We start from the raw sequence: 20,997 nt of genomic DNA on the forward strand, positions 1-20,997 counted from the left end.
TAATTATAATTAATGACATAATTTTATTATATTCATTTAGATAAATTACACTTTTTCCATTTATTTTGGTCATTTTTTCACTTAGATCTTTGAAGTTCCCCTCCCCCAACCCCAATCCTAATCCCAACTCCACTTTGACCCTTCATATTTTAAGTTTTACTTTGAGCTTTCATTTTTAAATTTTTCCCGAGTTTATTGCTAAACTAACTTATGTTCAAAATTAAATAAAAAATATTACGTAGTTGTCACATGACATAAGATTTGGGTTTATGTTAGAGATGTTAATTATATATAACAAAATATTTTTATACTACGTGACTGTCAAAATATCATTGTATTTGGTGGAGAAGATGGGTAAGTGGGGTATTGTATTGGATGATTTGAAGAACATGGGGGGGGGGGGCATGATGAATGATGATTGGTTAGAGAGTACAGAAACGTGATACTCTGAGAATATTCTATAATTTCTTGTTGTATGTCTAATCACTACAACATATAAGAGTTTTAGAGACCAAATTTTTTGATCCCTAAAAATGAAAATTTTGTTGCAAAATATATTTAGGGACCAATTTCTATCGTCATGTCGTCTCGAAAAATAAAAAATAAGGCTTTTAGAAACAAAATTTTGAAAATGTCACTAATAAATACACTTTTAGGGATAAAATAATTTGGTCTTAAAGAGATTTATTTTTTAAGACAAAAAATTTGATCTTAAAAAGATAATAATTCATTACTAATGTCCAATTTTCGTTACTAAAAATATAATAACAACACTTTTCACGACAAAAATATTTGATCTCTAAAAAATAATTTTGTCCCAAAATTTTGGTCTCTAGAACTTTAATTTTTTGTAGTGAATTTTGGATAGGGTCCGGACAATCTCCATATAGCGATCCCGGTTTTGACCCGACCCTTGTTGAATCCCAAACTCAGGTTTAATGATTTCATACTGTTGTTTATATCTTGCTTTCCTTGTATCCCCCTTAAATTTGGCTTTGGGATTGTTGTGTTTGTGTTTGAAACAGGTTGGTTGCTTGGTTTTGAAACCTTTTGTTGCCCAGATTTTTGGTCCTCTACTCGAGCAACACTTTTTGCGCTCGAGCGGGTGGGCGCTCAAGCGTTGGCATGTTGTCTGCAAAACTATTAGATGTGTGTAATCTGCGCTCTAGCGGCCTTTCTCGCGCTTGAGCGATGCTTTTTTTTATTGTGTCTTGGCGCTCGAGCGTCACTTTTTACGCTCGAGTGGAACAACTTATTGTGTCTAATGCTCGAGCGTCGTTTCTTGCGTTAGAGCGAACTATGCGTCTATCAGTTCACAAAAATGACTTTTTATATCACTTTTTTAGATCTATTCCTCTCAAAACCCTAAAGTTAAGACTCTTTGTCTCTATAACCCACCTTCTCTCTACATTTTAACCTAGATCCATTGGGTTTGTTACCCTAGTGTCTTTGAGAAGAAGTTGGAGCCTTCCAAGAGCTATGTTTTCATCCGAATAGAAATTAGTTTCGGCGTCGTTGGAGTTTCTCCTTTGCTTTGCTTAACTCCTAACTTCAAGGTAGGGATTTTCTACACTTTCATATGATTTTTAGCTTAGCTATTGGTTGTTGTGTATAAATAATGGGATTTAGGAGTATGTTGAATAAACCTAGGGATTGGGGTTTCAAATCAAAAAGAGGGGTTCCTAAGTGAATGTGAAATAAATGGCTATGGGGTTTGAATATGAGGTTGTATTGTGGCAAAATACTTGATTTTGGCATTTGGATTGACATTTGAAAAAGAGAGAAGTTTGCCCTAAAATGTTTCAAATATTTATTTTGTATAAATAAATGAAATTGGTATTATAAATGTAAAATTGGATAGACGTTGATATAAATGGCAGAGTTGGATATGTATTACCTTACACCTTTGGAAATTTGAATAAATTATCTGTCTTGAGATTAAATATCTGTTTAGAAATATTTTTATTGGGCTATTGGTGGAGGATAGCTATGATTGTTGTAGAAATTGCATGAGGATTAGGTGAATTGAAACTAATCTCTTGTTGGTTGTCATTGAATATGACTATGTATTAAATACATTGTATATGTATGATTGTTTGGTAAGAGAAAAATGATATACTCCATTTTTTGGAAGGAGATAGAGGATAAACTCCATTAAAATTAAGTTGGCCTATGTGTCCAGGGTGAAAGTCCCCGAAATTGCGTGTATACATGGGTGCCGATCCCACGGACGAAATTTTCGTAAAATGGCAAATCGAAACGTTTATGTGGTAATTGTGTTAATTTGGGAACCACTGAGTTGTAATCTTAGATCGGTTGTTTGAAAGATAATGAAATTGGCTCATGAATTGAGATGAAATGAATTAACTTGAATTGACGAGAAGGAAAAAGGATTGAGATATGAATTTTGGTACTTTATGACTATATAGAATACGAATATTTTATCATTGGCATTGTAAATGCACATTGTACTTATATCTTCGTTAAGATTAATGTATTGTGTTAGATTGTTTCTACTGGATTTTGGTTGGAAAATCCATTTTCAGGTGTTGACGATATGCCTCCGCCAAGGCAGTAGCTCGAAGGGAGTTTGGAGCAAGAGCTTCACCTTTTGTATTCATTTTGTATAGTCAAGGGCTTTAATTGTATAGAGTTAGACTCTCTTTTGTTGTAACCAAGTAATGACTTGGAAAGATATAAGCCTTTAGGGCATATAATTATCTATTTAACTTTCATTTATCTTTACTACCTGTAACACATGCTGTAGATTCAGGATGAACTATTTATGAATGTATATCGCATGTGTCACTTTTTGTATAACGACTCAGGTTAATGAAAGTTTATTATTTTGGCTACGTTGTCTTATGTAAATTGCGTTGGGTCGAATTACTGTAGTTATTTTGGGGCGTGACACTCCAGTCCAGATCTAGGACAGTCTATAGCGATTCCGGATTTATCCTTGTTGTACAGTGATCCGGACATGTGTCCGTGGATGTTGGTAGTTGATTATTATCTTGTTTACATCCTTTTTACTTTATATTTGAATTATAGGATGTGTTGGGCAGGTTTGTTACAGGTTGGTTGAGTTTAGAAACCAAAACTAGTTGCCCAGATTTTGACCTGTCCGCTCGAGCGGGGGTTCTGGCGCTCGAGCGGGAATTGCACCCATCCAGTATTTCCTGTGCAGGGTTGGACGCTCGAGCGTAGAGTTGGCCGCTCGAGCGGGGTTGTGTGAGTGCCGCTCGAGCGGGGAGTTGGAAGCTCGAGCGGAGACCTGGTTCTGTAAAAGTTTTGGGAGTGTGTATCCGCCGCTCGAACGGGATTGTTGACGCTCGAGCGGGAGTCTGTGAGTGACGCTCGAGCGGGGTGTTTGACGCTCGAGCGGGGAGACTGGGTTTAAGTTCCGAGTTTTGACTTTTCAAATCACTTTTTCACTTTCTCTTCTCTCTCCTACTTTTCCAAAAAACACCATTGTTGAGCCTCTCACTCTAGAACTCTACCCTCTCTCTAGGTTTTGATCTAGTAGGAGTGATTTGCTCATCTTTGGCCTTTACAAAAAAGTTGTTGATCGTCGAGGGCTACATTTTAATCTGAAAATTTCGGGATTTGGAGCACGTTGGGTTTTGTCATCTTCTCCCTTGGAGCTCCGAATTTGAGGTAGGGATATCCTACTCCTCTCTATGGATTTTGTCTTTAAATTTTGGTATTTTGAGATGTTGGGGTTGGTTTGGTAATTTGGTGAAAGTTTGGGGCCTTTGTGTTATTTTACAAAAGTTGGGGTTTTATTTATAATAAACCTAGATGCATGTTTGGCATAGAGAAATGGAATAAATGTTGAATCATTGATGAAAATGGGACCTAAGGGTTGTAATGTTAATTATGGAAAATGACCTAATTACATTGATTGATTAATTGGGATAATTAATTGTGAGAAATGAGGAAATGAAATGGAATTGTTGAGATTGGGAATGCATGGGGTTAAAGGGTGTAGTTGAATTATTTATCACTCACCGAAATGAAATGTTGATTGAATATCCATTTGTGCATTTATTTTCTGTTTAGAAATAATTGCTTTGGGCTATCGGTGGAGGATAGTCGTGATTGTTGTAGATAATGCATGATGATTAGGCAAACGGAAACTAATCAATGGAATGTGTCATGGAATTTGACGGTTGATAGAATACATTAACTGTATGTATTGAGCGATGGTATATAGAACCAATGTGTTTGTATACGTTATGTGTAGAGGAGGAGATGGGGGATGTACTCCGCGGTTTAGGGGAAGATAGGGGATGTACCTCTAAACCGGATAGTGTTGGGAGAAGATAGTGGATGAACTCCGTAGATACAGCTCATATGCTTGTCTAGAGAAGTGAAGATAGAGCTCATATGCTTATCTTTGTGAAGTGTGGATACAGCTTATATGCTTATTTGTGAATGTGGGATATTATTGTTATACATATCTGTTGAGAATGTGGATATAGCTTATATGCTTATCTGTGAATGTGGGATATAGTTTTTTATACATATCTGTTGAAATGATGATAGAGCTAACATGCTTATCTGTTGAAAAAGGGAAAATGAAAAGTAACTTGGACTCATAAGTCGTATGACATAAATATGTGATTTATGTGAATGTATCAGTGTTGGCCATCTATCAATTGCTAATCTTTTAGTCATTGTTCATGGTTGGTTTAGTGTATTTCTACTGGGCTGTGGCTCACCCTATATGGGAATATCATTTTCAGGTACAGGTAGCATGCCACCTCCAAGGACATAGCTTGGGAGGCTAGGGGCGGACGTACTTTTGTCGTTTTACTTTTGATGTATTACATGTAAATTCAAGCCAAGGGCTTAATGTGTAATTGAGTTAGTACTCTTTTGTTGTAACCAAGTGTTAACTTGGAAAGCTGTAAGCCCGTAGGGCATTTTGCTTTTGTTGTTAACATGTAATACTTTTGTAATGAAACTCTGATGAATAGAAGAATGTGGTTATTTCATATGTCAATGAATGTCTTATTTGATGGGTTTAATGTTATTATTTTGAGGGCGTTACAACTTGGTATCAGAGCGTACCGGGTTCGAATACTTTGGGTACGTGGGAAGTGATTAGTATCACAATGGGTTTGTCTCGCTTGATAGAGACCTAGATGTAGTGTCATATGCTATGTGCTTAATTGATAACATGCTTATGTGACTATGTGGGTATGGGATTTGATTTCTAGGATGTTGATTGGATCCTTGGGTTTCTGGGAGTCTTGTTGGAAAAGCACTTGATCAATGCTGTTTCTAACCGGAACTCTAGTAACGCCTCAGGACTATCATTATCCGGAAATGAAATTCGTAAGTGCTTATGTGTTTATGTGCTTACGTGGAGTGAATTACAGTTGTCCATGCATTAGGACATGAGTGTTTAGTTTCGGCACATTTATGAATGTACTAACGTTCTGTATTACCTTTATTAGGATGTCAGGACGAGGAAGAGGTGCTAGGCGTGGTAGACCTGCGAGGCAAGAAATACCGTTACCGGAGGAGGTTCCGGCAGTACAGGAGGGAGTTGGTCAGGCCAATGTGGCCGAGCCAGTGGGTCAGCAGGCCATGGGTGCCTTGGCCAGAGAGATAGCGGGAGCTTTGGGTATTCTTAGAGCTGGGAATCAGGCAGCTGAGGCAGGGCCTTCTTTCTTGAAGAGGGAGTTTTTCCGGTCTAATCCGGATGAGTTTATCGGGGATCCGAAGGAGCCACTGAAGGCTGATGAGTGGCTAGAGCAAATGAGTAAGACGTTCGAGATGCTTGGCATCGAGGACGGAGCACTGAAAGTGACCTTGGCATCCTTCCAGCTTAAGGGAGATGCGGGTCAATGGTGGAAGTACGAGAAGGCTCGTGTTGGTGGTACTTGGGAGGCGTTTGTGAATGCTTTTCAGGAGAGGTTTTTGTCTGCAGCAGCTAGGGAGAAGCTGAGGGATCAGTTTAGCCGGCTTAAACAGCAGGGCTTGTCAGTGGCCGAGTTTGAAGCTACTTTTACCAGTCTGTCCAGGTTTGCACCTGAACTGGTGGCGTCTAAGGAACGCCGTTGCTATGAGTTTGAGTGGAAGTTGAGGCAGGGCCTCAAATTGAGAGTTGGTGGGTCTTACATCCGAGAGTATAGACACCTGGTAGATGCCGCTGCTCATATGGAAATTATGATGCAGGAAGAGGAGAAAGAGCAGAGGGGCTCCAAGAGGGGCCAAGATGGCCAGGGTGATGGCAGGAGGCAGAGGGGTTATAACCCTCAGCAGCCTCAGGGTGCAGTTTCTAGATCGACCTTTCCAGTACTGAGTGCAGGCTCGGGGAGAGGCAATCAGGAGGAGTTTGCTTGTTACAAGTGTGGCCAGTTGGGTCACAAGGTTTCAGTTTGCCCGCAGAAGGGTGGGGGTCAGAGAGCTGCTTCTTCTTCAGCTAGACCGCAGAGTCAGAGTTTGGGCAGGGGGCAGCCCTTGTCTTGTTATCAGTGTGGACAGCCTGGGCACCTGAAAAGGTTTTGCCCGCAGTTGAGTGCCACGTCGGGAGCGTCTGGTTCCAGGCAGACGCAGAGTTTTCAGCCAGCTCAGTCTGTGCAGGCCTCGAGGGCCAATCCGGGGGCTTCGTCGTCCCAGTCTGTACAGCAGTCTTTTGCTCCTAGAGGTGAGTAGGTAGACCAGGGCCCTACGGAGCGCGTGTATGCTGTTACCACGCAGGATTTAGTACCAGCTCCATCGGTAGTGAGAGGTACTTTTCTGTTTTGCAACTCGGTTGCTAATGTGTTGATAGACACGGGTGCATCTCATTCTTTTGTATCTGTTGCATTTGCATCTGTTTTGGAATTGAAGTTAGCACAGTTAGCATCTCCTATTTGTGTAGTGTCACCCCTTGGTGGTGAGTTGATCCTGAAACAGGGTGTTAGAGGTTGTGATATAGAGGTCGCCGACCATAGGCTTCCTTTTCCGTTTGTTGTCATGCCCATGAAGGGTTTTGATGTTATTTTGGGTATGGACTGGCTATCATCATACCGGGCTGTTATCGATTGCTACCGCCAGAGGGTCACGCTATGTACCTTGAGCGGGGAGTGGTTCCATTTCTTGGGAGACCGGGTTGGTTGTGTTTTACCACCGGGGTATGATTCGCGAGGGCGAAGTGAGCTTAGTGGTCTACTTGCTAGCTTTGAGAGTGGTGAGTGTGATGAGACCCAGGTTGTATTGCCGAGGGTGGTTTGTGAGTATTCGGATGTCTTTCCCGAAGATCTTGTTAGTTTGCCACCTCACCGAGAGATAGAGTTCTCTATTGATTTGGTGCCCGGCACGGCGCCGATTTCTATGGCACTCTACCATTTTGCTCCAGCAGAGTTGGTTGAGTTGAAAGTTCAGCTCCAAGAATTGCTAGATAAGGGTTTTGTTCGCCCTAGTGTTTCACCGTGGGGAGCACCGGCCCTCTTTGCTAAAAAGAAAGATGGTGCCTTGAGATTGTGTATAGACTACCGGAAGTTGAATCGGGCTACGGTCAAGAATAAGTACCCTATGCCCCGTATAGATGATTTGTTTGACCAGTTGAAGGGTTCCCGTTGTTTCTCTAAGATAGACTTGAGATCGGGTTACCACCAGTTGAGGGTCAGGGAGGAGGATATTCCTAAGACGGCATTCCGTACGCGGTATGGCCATTATGAGTTTCTGGTGATGCCATTTGGGCTTACCAATGCACCGGCAGTCTTTATGGACTTGATGAACCGAATCTTCCGGGAATTCCTGGATCGATTTGTAGTCGTTTTCGTGGACGATATTCTTGTCTATTCGCCTTCTGAGGAGGAGCACGAGGAACACTTGAGAGTGGTGCTTGAATTGCTTAGAGCCCATACGTTGTATGCCAAGTTTGGGAAATGTGAGTTCTGGCTGAAGGAAGTCAAATTCTTAGGCCACGTAGTATCCGGGGAAGGGGTGTCTGTTGATACATCCAAGGTAGAGGCAGTGCAAGATTGAGCACAGCCTAAGAGTGTGTTTGAGATCCGCAGTTTTCTGGGATTAGCTGGGTATTACCGCCGGTTTGTGAAAGATTTCTCCAGGTTAGCGTCACCGTTGACTAGACTGACTCAGAAGGGAGTCAAGTTTGTGTGGAGTGAGACTTGTGAAAAGTCGTTCCAAGAGCTGAAAGTTAGATTGACCACCGCTCCGGTGTTGATTATTCCGGAGAGAGGGTTGGGTTACGCGGTTTATTGTGATGCCTCACGAGAGGGTTTGGGTTGTGTGTTGATGCAAGAGGGGAGCGTGGTAGCTTATGGCTCACGTCAGTTGAAAATACACGAGAAGAATTACCCTACTCACGACCTAGAGTTAGCAGCAGTAATCTTTGCCTTGAAAATCTGGAGGCACTACCTTTATGGTGAGAGGTTCGAGGTGTTCTCGGACCACAAGAGTTTGAAATATCTGTTTACACAGAGAGACTTGAATTTGAGGCAGAGGAGGTGGATGGAGTTCATCGAGGATTATGATTTTGAGTTGCATTATCATCCAGGAAAGGCCAATGTTGTGGCCGATGCCCTTAGTAGGAAATCCATTAGTGATGTAGCTAGTATAGCCATCTGAGAATGGGAGATGTTGGGAGCACTTGGCGAGTTTGATTTGCTATTAGGCGAATCCGTTGAGGCTGCGACCTTGTTTTCTGTTGTTGCGCAGCCTACACTTGTGACACGAGTGTTAGAGGCACAGAGAGGTGACCTTGAGGTAGAATCCCTCCGAGAGAAGATCTCAGGTGGGAAGGTTGAGAAGGGTTTGACGGTGTATCCCGACCAGAGTGTGAGATACCGAGACTGTTTGTTTGTGCCGGAGTCTTGCCAAGAGGAAGTACTCCGAGAGTTTCATCATTCGCGCCTTGCGGTGCATCCGGGAGGTACTAAGATGTATCAAGATTTGGGTCGCCAGTTTTGGTGGCGGGGTATGAAGAGAGATGTGGCTGTTTTTGTATCGAAGTGCCTTACTTGCCAGCAAGTGAAGGCCGAGCATCAGAGGCCAGCGGGTTTGTTGCAACCCTTGCCTATTGCCGAGTGGAAGTGGGAGCATGTCACTATGGACTTCGTTGTAGGTCTTCCGAGGACTCAGCGGGGCAGTGATGCTATTTGGGTGGTTGTAGACCGGTTGACTAAGTCGGCGCACTTCACTCCTATGCGCGTGAGAGATTCGATAGATCATCTTGCCGACTTGTATATTCGGGACATAGTGAGATTGCACGGGGTCCCAGTGACGATCGTCTCAGATAGAGATCCTTGTTTTACTGCTAGGTTGTGGCAGAGTTTGCAGAGTGCCTTGGGCACTAAGTTGACCTTTAGTACGGCTTACCATCCTCAGACTGACGGGCAGTCCGAGCGTACTATTCAGATCCTCGAGGATATGCTTCGGGGTTGTGTCCTAGACTTCAATGGGACGTGGGAGAGGCACTTACCCTTGGTAGAGTTTGCCTACAACAACAGTTTTCAGTCTAGCATCGGTATGGCACCGTTTGAGGCCTTGTATGGCCGACCGTGTAGGTCTCCAGTGTGTTGGGCCGAGGTGGGTGATGCACCTTTGTTGGGTCCGGAGTTGGTTAGGGAGACGACGGAGAAAGTTGAGCTTATCCGTAGGAGGCTTGTTACAGCCCAGAGTCGTCAGAAATCGTATGCTGACCGTAGGAGGAGGCCTTTGGCGTTTGAGGTAGGTGATCATGTCTTTTTGAAGATATCACCTAGGCGAGGCTTGATGAGGTTTGGGAAGAGTGGGAAGTTATCCCCTCGGTTTACTGGTCCTTTTGAGATCCTTGAGAGGATTGGCGAGGTTGCTTATCGGTTAGCCTTACCACCGCAGTTGTCTGAAGTGCATGACGTGTTTCATGTGAGTATGCTTCGGAAGTATGAGCCAGATCCATCACATGTATTGGATTGGACGGATTTAGAGGTAGATGAGGATGCCTCGTATGAGGAGAGACCGGTTCGGGTCTTGGATAGACGGGATCAGGTCCTGCGTGGCAAGACCATTCTTTTGGTGAAAGTCTTGTGGAAACATCACGGAGTGGAGGAAGCCACTTGGGAACGTGAGTTGGAAGTCCGCGAAAAATATCCGGACTTGTTTGTTGATATGTAATCTTGTATTTTGATTTTGAACTATTGTTGAACTTAAGAGCTTTTATATATGTCTTAAGTTGTGAAACATTGAAAATGTTTGGTTTATTGGAAGTATGTTTTGGAACTTGCCTCATATGGAAGTTAAATGTAACATTATATATGTTGAATATATTGTTGAAATTGGAAAGGAAATGCGTAATGTTGATGCATGTTTAAAGTACATATGTTGTTTACATATTGTGAAATGCCTCTTGTTAAAGGGAGGGGGTGACCGGTAATGGGTCGAGTTGTTGAATGTTAAAATGTAACATTGTTTAAAATGGAGGAAAACTTGGTTTTGAAAACTGGTGCTTAATTTCGGGGACGAAATTCTTTAAGGGGGGGAGGTTATAGCGATCCCGGATTTACCCTTGTTGTACAGTGATCTGGACATGTGTCCGTGGATGTTGGTAGTTGATTATTATCTTGTTTACATCCTTTTTACTTTATATTTGAGTTATAGGATGTGTTGGGCAGGTTTGTTACAGGTTGGTTGAGTTTAGAAACCAAAACTAGTTGCCCAGATTTTGACCTGTCCGCTCGAGCGGGGGTTCTGGCGCTCGAGCGGGAATTGCACCCATCCAGTATTTCCTGTGCAGGGTTGGACGCTCGAGCGTAGAGTTGGCCGCTCGAGCGGGGTTGTGTGAGTGCCGCTCGAGCGGGGAGTTGGAAGCTCGAGCAGAGACCTGGTTCTATAAAAGTTTTGGGAGTGTGTATTCGCCGCTCGAGCGGGATTGTTGACGCTCGAGCGGGAGTCTATGAGTGACGCTCGAGCGGGGTGTTTGATGCTCGAGCGGGGAGATTGGGTTTAAGTTCCGAGTTTTGACTTTTCAAATCACTTTTTCACTTTCTCTTCTCTCTCCTACTTTTCCAAAAAACACCATTGTTGAGCCTCTCACTCTAGAACTCTACCTTCTCTCTAGGTTTTGATCTAGTAGGAGTGATTTGCTCATCTTTGGCCTTTACAAAAAAGTTGTTGATCGTCGAGGGCTACATTTTAATCTGAAAATTTCGGGATTTGGAGCACGTTGGGTTTTGTCATCTTCTCCCTTGGAGCTCGGAATTTGAGGTAAGGATATCCTACTCCTCTCTGTGGATTTTGTCTTTAAATTTTGGTATTTTGAGATGTTGGGGTTGGTTTGGTAATTTGGTGAAAGTTTGGGACCTTTGTGTTATTTTACAAAAGTTGGGGTTTTATTTATAATAAACCTAGATGCATGTTTGGCATAGAGAAATGGAATAAATGTTGAATCATTGATGAAAATGGGACCTAAGGGTTGTAATGTTAATTATGGAAAATGACCTAATTACATTGATTGATTAATTGGGATAATTAATTGTGAGAAATGAGGAAATGAAATGGAATTGTTGAGATTGGGAATGCATGGGGTTAAAGGGTGTAGTTGAATTATTTATCACTCACCGAAATGAAATGTTGATTGAATATCCATTTGTGCATTTATTTTCTGTTTAGAAATAATTGCTTTGGGCTATCGGTGGAGGATAGTCGTGATTGTTGTAGATAATGCATGATGATTAGGCAAACGGAAACTAATCAATGGAATGTGTCATGGAATTTGACGGTTGATAGAATACATTAACTGTATGTATTGAGCGATGGTATATAGAACCAATGTGTTTGTATACGTTATGTGTAGAGGAGGAGATGGGGGATGTACTCCGCGGTTTAGGGGAAGATAGGGGATGTACCTCTAAACCGGATAGTGTTGGGAGAAGATAGGGGATGAACTCTGTAGATACAGCTCATATGCTTGTCTAGAGAAGTGAAGATAGAGCTCATATGCTTATCTTTGTGAAGTGTGGATACAGCTTATATGCTTATTTGTGAATGTGGGATATTATTGTTATACATATCTGTTGAGAATGTGGATATAGCTTATATGCTTATCTGTGAATGTGGGATATAGTTTTTTATACATATCTGTTGAAATGATGATAGAGCTAACATGCTTATCTGTTGAAAAAGGGAAAATGAAAAGTAACTTGGACTCATAAGTCGTATGACATAAATATGTGATTTATGTGAATGTATCAGTGTTGGCCATCTATCAATTGCTAATCTTTTAGTCATTGTTCATGGTTGGTTTAGTGTATTTCTACTGGGCTGTGGCTCACCCTATATGGGAATATCATTTTCAGGTACAGGTAGCATGCCACCTCCAAGGACATAGCTTGGGAGGCTAGGGGCGGACGTACTTTTGTCGTTTTACTTTTGATGTATTACATGTAAATTCAAGCCAAGGGCTTAATGTGTAATTGAGTTAGTACTCTTTTGTTGTAACCAAGTGTTAACTTGGAAAGATGTAAGCTTCTAGGGCATTTTGCTTTTGTTGTTAACATGTAATACTTTTGTAATGAAACTCTGATGAATAGAAGAATGTGGTTATTTCATATGTCAATGAATGTCTTATTTGATGGGTTTAATGTTATTATTTTGAGGGCGTTACACAGTCTGATTCAGTTTCAACACATTGGGCCTACTTTTGGGCCCATTTTCGATAATCACATTTTAGGGTTTGTTGAGTACATTATTCTTATAAAAAATTCACGTCGATTAGATAACGAATACTATATATTAGGATCACTTTTATCTGAAAAAAAGGATGGTTAGAAAATTAACGATTCCTAAAAAAATGATCCGAGTAAATAGTATCCGTTATCCAATCAACGTGATTGTTTACAAGGATAATGTACTCAACAAATCCTAAAATGTGAAGGGTTCGCATTATCGAAAAGAGGCCCAAAAGTGGGCCCAATGGGCTGGACTGGACCCTTCAGTCCAGATGGTGGATTGGAGGCAAGCCCTAGCCTTTTGAATATATGTTAGCTTTCGGGATAAATTGAGAAAAATTTAAAACATAAAGGGCCAAAATAAGAAGAAAAAAAAATTAAGGGACAAAATGAAAGAATGAGCCAACATATAAAGAGTAAAGTGTGATTTATCCTATTTATTTTGTAATTTATTTTCAAAATTATACTTATCAATTATTTCTTTGATGATAAACCGTATGATAATAATTGTTATATCAATTTGATTATTTTTAGGATAAATTGCAAATAAACCACTTGAGCTTTATTTAAAATATAAATTGCCTATGTAATTTTGAAAATTACAAATACAACCTTGTCAAAATTTGTTATTTAACAAAGTTGACTGAAAAAATAAAATTTCTAGTTATCCTCCTATACAACAATGAATTGTCAAAACTGTTAATTGAAATATATTGGTGACATTATTAAAACTATGAATTAATTTAATGATTAATTAACCAAAAGAGTTATTTGTATACAATTAGAAATTTTAAAGAGTGGGATATAAGTTTTAAAATTACAGGAGTCTATTTTAAGCAAATTCCATGGTTAAGTTACTTATCATATCATCTATCTATCTATCTATCTATCTATCTATCTATACTATTATTAAATGAATGTTAGACTTGGTATCCAAGCTGTAACGAGTTGAATCAATTGAATTTATTTGTTTATTATTCCTTTCAATATCTGTTTAGTAATTTTTTTTTTTAATATGTTTATGGGTTCAAGTATAGATTGGAGTTGGATTGGTATGGATTTCCAAATCGTTTGGTTGTTTAGTTATTATTATTATAATTGTGGTGTCGTGGACCACTCTATTTAAATTGGTGAAAATAAATTATATTACTTCTTGATTTCGACTTCGTAAGGCTCGTTTGGCAAATATTTTTAGTTTTAGTTATAGTAATTCTTGGGTCTTGAGTAATAAATGAGATATAAATTTAATTTTTGGGATTCATTTTATTAGTCCATACTTAATCATTTTGGTTCATATTTAATTATGTGAATGGTGAGGATCATTTTAAGTCTTTTAAAATTGATTTATACTTTAATCTTAGTTGGAGATTTATTTTAAATTATTAAACTCTATTCATTTTGGACCCAATTGATTGAATCATGACCCGTTTGTGACTATGTATTATTATTGTTGTTATTATTATTATTATTATTATTATTATTATTATTATTATTATTATTATTTATTTTATAATTTTGAGAGAGTTACAAATATTAATGGTGTGTATCATCAAACGAAATATATTTTGTGGTGATAAAATACTATATCATTGTTGTCATTTATATTACAAAATATTATAATGATGTTGAAATGTATTTTTGATTGATATATATATATATATATATATATATATGTATATGTATAGACATAAATGTATTGATTTAAAAAAAAAAAAAAAATTGGAGCAGCCACGTGGAGGGGGGAGCTCCCCCTTCCTTGCTTTTATTTGTTTCCATTTTGTTCTTGGCAAAGAACATGTCTCTCTCTCTCTCTCTCTCTGTTATCTCACCCTCTCTCTCTCTCTCTTTCTCTTTCTCTTTCTCTTTCTTTCTACTCTCTCATTTCTCTCATCTTTCTCTAAATACCACCACAAACCCTTAATTCTTTTCTTGATTTAGCAAGATCCATTGAGTTTTTGACCATAGTTCTTAAGGTCAAATTGAAGAACACTTCAAGAATTTCGTTTTGACCGGTGGAGATTGAATTTCGGCAACGTCAAATTTTGGAGTTTTCATTCATTTTCTCTCCTAAGCTTTGAGGTAGGGATTTTCTAAACATTGTGTATGTATTACTTTGATAGTGTGATATTTGGAAAGATTAAGGTTTATTAATGGTATATTAAATGTATAAATATGGGGAAGTTCTCAACTTTTTTTGAAAATCAATTGCAAGTTGAGTTTGTTTGTTTGTTTGTTTGTTTTTTTTTTTTTTTTGTATGACTCATGGATGTTGAGGAGTGTATTTTATTTTGTTTTTGAGAAATCTCCAAATTTTAATAAAACCTAGAAATTTAAATGTTAAGATTTAGATTTTTGGGATGAGTTTGTGAAAAGCTTACATGAGTTAAAAATATATGTTTATTTGAACAAATGAAAATTTGAAAGTGGATGTTTATAGGGATGAGATTTATGAGAATGTTGTTGGGAATATTGAAAACCATTGAGGATTCTTTTGAAAATTGTTAAATTTGAAAATATTGAACTTTTGAGAAAGATGAGAATATTTGTAATGTTGAGGTATTTAGAATTGTTGAAAGAAAGTATGTTATTTTTGGCATTATGAAAATTCTTGATGAATTCTTGAGTTTGAATGAAAAGGGAAGATTGATGATTTTTTTTTTAAAAAGAATATTATGATTCTTGATTGAGTTGGGAAAGAGGAGATTGAACATGTGATTGTTACTCCTATGTTGAAATCATTGAAAATATGAGATTATGAGTTATGTTGGTCTCTTGAAATTTATATTTTGTATAGAGATAATTGTTTGGGAAACCGTGGAGGGTTGTATTGATTATTGTAGAAATTGCATGTGTAATAGGTAAATTGAAATGTTTGTAAATTCATGTATGGTATTAAACATTGCATAATCTCATGATTTAATTCTTGCATAGGATTTGAGAAATTGATTTTTAAATTGATTCATTGAGAATATCTAAAATATGTTGAGTTATGGGGTAAATATGTTTGGTAAATCCAGATAGGGGGTATAGATTGGTATTGTTTAAGTTGGCTTGAGTGTCTAGGGTGAAAGACCAAAAACACGCGCGGATAAGATACCATTTCCCTTCCAGTTAGCAACCAGTAAAGTGGGGTTTTGGTAGTGCTAGTTATGCCTACTTGTAGACACCAACTTAGAGATTTCCAGTGTCGTATTTACCGCCCCTTGTTCCATGAAATGGATGATTGAATTGGTTATGCTTTTAAACAAATGCATGGCATGAGAATTTCGAAAATGAGAAAACCTATGATTTTTGGCATTGACGTCTCATATGCATTGCACCTCATGATATTGTTAAACTGCGTGCACTTTATTTAGATTATCTCTACTGGGCTTTATGCTCATCCCTTAGTGGAAACCATTTTTCAGGTGATTGTGGTGTGCCTCCGCCAAAGTGAAGGCGTGGAGGATCTTTTGGAGCACAAGGCTCAATTATGTATTTGTTTTCTTTTCTATTCTTTGCAAGCCAAGGGCTATCTATGTATGGGTTTGAAAACCACTTTGTTGTAACCGGGGAAAGCCTTGGAACTTGTAGCGGTTAAGGCATTAATTTGTATTTTGTTGCTTTAACTTGTTATTATCACATGCTATAAAATTTATATCTTAAGGATGATGATTGTATTAATGCAAGCAGTCTCTCTTTTGTGAAATCTCATGTTGGATATCGTTAATAGAAAAATGGTGATTTAATATGAATGTTGACTATTGAAATGTCTATATTATTTAATGTTCTTGTATGCAATAATGAGAAGTAATGAGATTTAGATTATGTCTATGAGTTAATCTAAATATATTAAATGTCAATATTTTGGGGACGCTGCACAAGCATTCACGTTATGCCACGCGTAGACGTCCCCGAATGCCCCGGGAGGATGAGTCCCGTTCTGTTCGTCTGTGGGTCACTACAGTTCGGACTCTCAAATTGTCACGGTTCTAAATCTGAACCAAAGACTCCAAATTCGGCAAATCGTTTTGAGAAAACATATTTTTAGAAAGAAGTGCCAAACATGGACTGCTTTGCCAGATACAGAGTCGCCACCTAAATATTTTTTATGGGGGAAATTTAGGAAACCCTGACTCGTTTGCCTAAGGCCACGTGTCCGTCATCACCAAAGTTGCCTCGGCTCGGGAACTTGGGTACGATTGGGGAAGGTCAGCTATGAGCACCCCCGCTCGCCCGATCCGAAGATCGGCCTCTACTAACCATGATATCTAGTTTTGAAAACATTATGCGTTCTTATTCCGGTTATTAGCCTAGATTTACTATGTGATGCGCGCAGCAAAACAAGTATAGACTGGGCCACCTGAATTGGAATAAAACATTTCATGTTTGTTTCGAAAACTGTTTGCTACCCGCAAGTAGGCTTAAAATGTAGATTTTGCCACTTTTAGGTGGGCTTAGAAAACATGATTTTGCCACTGTCTAGTGGGCTTAAAACTCACAGTTGATGCATTATTCCAATTTAGATAAGCCAACCTTCACCCACAGGCATTCAGGCAGATATATCACATAAGCACATAGCCTCATGGTAAGCATGCTGCTATGTTAACATTCACACTCATGCGAGATGCTAAAGCATAAATACTTACATCGTACTCCGTGCCAAAACAATGAACTCGTTAGTAATCATGCATGGTCCTAGTTCAATGTTAACAAATGGCTAATGCATCGCATACTGAATGTCATTAGAACAGGCTCGGCTAATCTAAGGATAACATGTGAAATGTGACAACTCGATGCACGTATTCAAGTTTGGAATTAAATACTATGTAGTTAGTATGATGCGCCGAGCCCGATGCATGCAAGACTGATGAATGATGCACGCATGCATAGCATAAGGTATGCTAAATTAAACATGCCCTAATACTAACCATCAAAAGCAGGTAAGTAAAAGGGAGAAAGAAGTGGGGGTTGGAAGACATGCACACACGCACCCACGCACCCACACTTATTACACATTCGCCCTCGCTTGAAGGGACCAAAAGAATAATACAATTTAATTAACCTACAAGCTAATTAAATAATTTACAAACCACCTAATTAATTAACAAAACAATTAAGGCAAGGAAAGCTGTAAAAGGCCTCGGGGAAGGAGGGATGCACGCATGCTCGAATTGGCTTCACCCGGAAATCCAATGCCATACGCAATTTGTCTCTATTTACCCTGCTCTGCTCCCTTGAGACTTACACAAATCCCAAGGTACACTCTTTGGACACTGTGGAACACCACCGGCCAAGGGGAATCATCATCGGCCATGGCAGGGTGGTCATCGACCATTGGTGTAGCTCTCGGCCACAAACTTTTGGTCGATCGGCACTATATTCAGTCAACTGGCCAAAGCTTCCTGCAGAAACCTGTTTTGACAGCAGCAGAGGGCAAAACATGGCATGGCAATGCATTTCAAGCAATGTTTGCACCAACCACACTCCTTATCATGTTTATGACTCAAAGGAGTTTGGTACTCGACCCTCGGACCACCAATCGCGCATTTCAATGCGTAATGGCCAAAGAGGCCTAGTTGTGCATTTTGATTTCAAATGCAATGCAAACCAAATAAACACATAAAGCCCAACCTCTATCATGCTCAATTCAAGAGGCGAAGCATGCATGCTCAATGCGATGCAACCTAGGCATGAAGACTAAACATTCAACATGAGCATGTGGACAAGTATACATGCTAGCAAACATGCAAAGTATAATCTTAACCATGCAAGCATGCAAGATGCAAAATGGACAACATGTTAAGTACAATGCATGCCAAATGCATTACAACCTAAGCATGCAAATGTGTAATGTAATAAGCATGGAACAAGGCCAAATATGCAACAACACATAAGGAAAGCATGCAACACATGCGAAGGATGGTCTTAAACTAATTTAGGCGGCCCTCAAACAAGCCCAAAACAGTGGCCAATGCTAAGGAAATGGGGCCAAATGCACATACAAGCATGCATGCATGCATACAAGGTCCAACACTTAAGCATATAGAGACAACTTTTAAGCACACTTAAAAGAGGAACATCATGGGCACATGGCATGCATATTAAGCTCTGAAAAACACATGAGGATGGTGCCAAACCAACCTAAACCAAGCAATCAAAGCATGCTAACAAGCCCAAAGCTTGAGACCAACCAAAAGGCTCAAACCATGGCCATGCCAACCAAGCCTCAAAGGGCCAAGGGGACTCCAAACAGCCCCAATGCAGGTTTAAACAAGACCAAAGACACATCTAGATGGCATCTAAATGGTCTAAACATGCAAGCATACAAAAGGGTCTAAACATGGGGCGCAAGACAACAACCTTTTAACACATTAAAGGAGCATCAAATGTAAGCATACAAGCACACTAGTAGGACTGAAATGGCATGGCAAGTGGTCCCAAACCACTGAAACAAAGCAAGGATGGCATGCTAGAGGGGTCAATGCTCAAGGCATACAAGAAGGATTACATGGTAGCTATACAAAGCGAAGCATGGACGACTCGAATGACTAAAAATAGACCTCAAGCACACTAAAACAAGCATAAAAGCTTCACAAAGCTAGGCCAAAACACATGAGCATGGTAATCTAAATGCTATGTACATGTTAAGGCAAATCATGGCATTACAAGACATGTATTCAAGGCAAGCATGGTGTGTCTAAAACAAGTAAAAAAAGTGCTATATCATGACATAATAAGCACAAATAACACTTAAGACATGGACACCATGCACTTAAAAATGGTGCTCACACATGAGGCTAAAATGGCACATATTGAAGACAACAAGGAGAGGTGGTCCTCTCCTTCTTAGGACCTTAAGACACCATCCTCACCACTAAAATCCCTCAAGATTTCAGTGGTGAGGAGGCCCAAACAAGGTGGTCCCGGAGCTCACCAAAATAGCACAAAAATAGGGCCTAACAAGGCCTAAGAGGGGTCAAACAACCCCAAAACTCAAAGCAACCTTAAACAACTATTTTAAGCAAGTAAAAACAAGACTTTTATATGTTATACACTAAGCCTGAAACAGCAAGCAAGGTAGGCAAAAAGACTATGCAAAAATGGGGTAAAAAGGGCAAGAATCTTACCCTTGAAGACCTTCTTCATAAGGACCACTCTAGCAGCTTTCTTAGCTCCAAAACAGCTCAAGAATTTCAAGGACAGCCCCTAATGCCTCAACAATCAAGGTAAGGTGTAATGGTAGGTGTCCTAGTGCAAAACTAAGGACAAACACACACTTAGAGCAAAAGAGAGGGAGAAATAGAGATAGAATAGATACACTATGCTAACCCTAGAACCAGAGCTCTCTGGAACTTTTTTTTTTGTAACCCTAGAGGAGGGGGAAGAAGTCCCCTCTTTATAGAGGATCACTTTTGCAAAGCTTACAAAACAAGCTAAGCAAGAGTGAAATCCCTCCATACACGTGTATGGAGGGAGTGCAAAGTGTATGCCAGCTAGCACAGCTGGCATAAAAATATCTGCAAAAGTAGATGCACAGTGATCGGCCAGCCAAAAATGCCAAATTGGCCAAATACATGGTCAACCGACCACAAAGAGTGCCGACCGACCAAACATATGGCTGATGGCAACAAAACACTGACCGGTGGCCTCAAGCCATGGCCGGTGATGAGTGGGGATGGCCCACAAGCCATTCCCTGCCCTCCAAAGCAAAAACACAAGTGTTTGGTGTGAAACCAAACACAAAACGGTTGAGTCGAGAGATCCTGAGGCAAGGCGTGTGGCCGAGACCTCCGGGAACTCAAGACAAACACAAACGTGGATGATCACCGAGTGTTCAAACGGTGATGTCCAAGTCTTGAGGACAGTCAAAAAAAGGGTGTCTACACCACGTGACAGCTTTTTCTAACTTAAGATAAAAAATTGTAAGGGTAAATTACACTAACACCCCCTACGGTTTCTATTTAATACAGATTTCCCTCTTACATTTGAAAAATTACACTTACCCCTCTGTCAAATTAAAATGACATATTTGTCTCTTGGCATTTATACATATAAAATAATAAAACAATAAAGATATTCTATTTATGTCATTTCAATGGAAATAACAATCATCTTCTTTGGTTTAACTCATACAAAAAATTTGAGATTTTTTATTTTTTGTGTTTTTTTATTTTTTATTTTTACTGAATTTTTTTAATATTTTAAGTAATTTTTTTTTAGGGAAAATTAGTGAAACATCCCTTTTTAACTTTGTGTAGTAGGAGGTCCAAGATGTTTTTTTTTTTATTTTATTTTATTAGCTAAGGTCCTTCAACATTTTCACAAAGAAAATTCAATTCATAGAAAT

At 39.5% G+C, this 20,997-nt stretch overlaps 1 long non-coding RNA gene and 1 pseudogene across 1 annotated transcript; both read left to right on the forward strand.

Moving 5' to 3' along the window:
* LOC114280084 (perakine reductase-like) overlaps positions 1 to 20,997 on the forward strand; it is a 183,300-nt pseudogene that overhangs the window by 50,584 nt on the left and 111,719 nt on the right.
* Positions 14,473 to 16,398, forward strand: LOC145790227 (uncharacterized). The gene is made up of 2 exons (XR_014328901.1): positions 14,473 to 14,747; positions 16,076 to 16,398. It is a non-coding gene; the product is annotated as an uncharacterized LOC145790227 (long non-coding RNA).

Source organism: Camellia sinensis, chromosome 5, assembly GCF_055761805.1.
Source record: "Camellia sinensis isolate YWXY chromosome 5, ASM5576180v1, whole genome shotgun sequence".
NCBI classification, from domain to species: domain Eukaryota; kingdom Viridiplantae; phylum Streptophyta; class Magnoliopsida; order Ericales; family Theaceae; genus Camellia; species Camellia sinensis.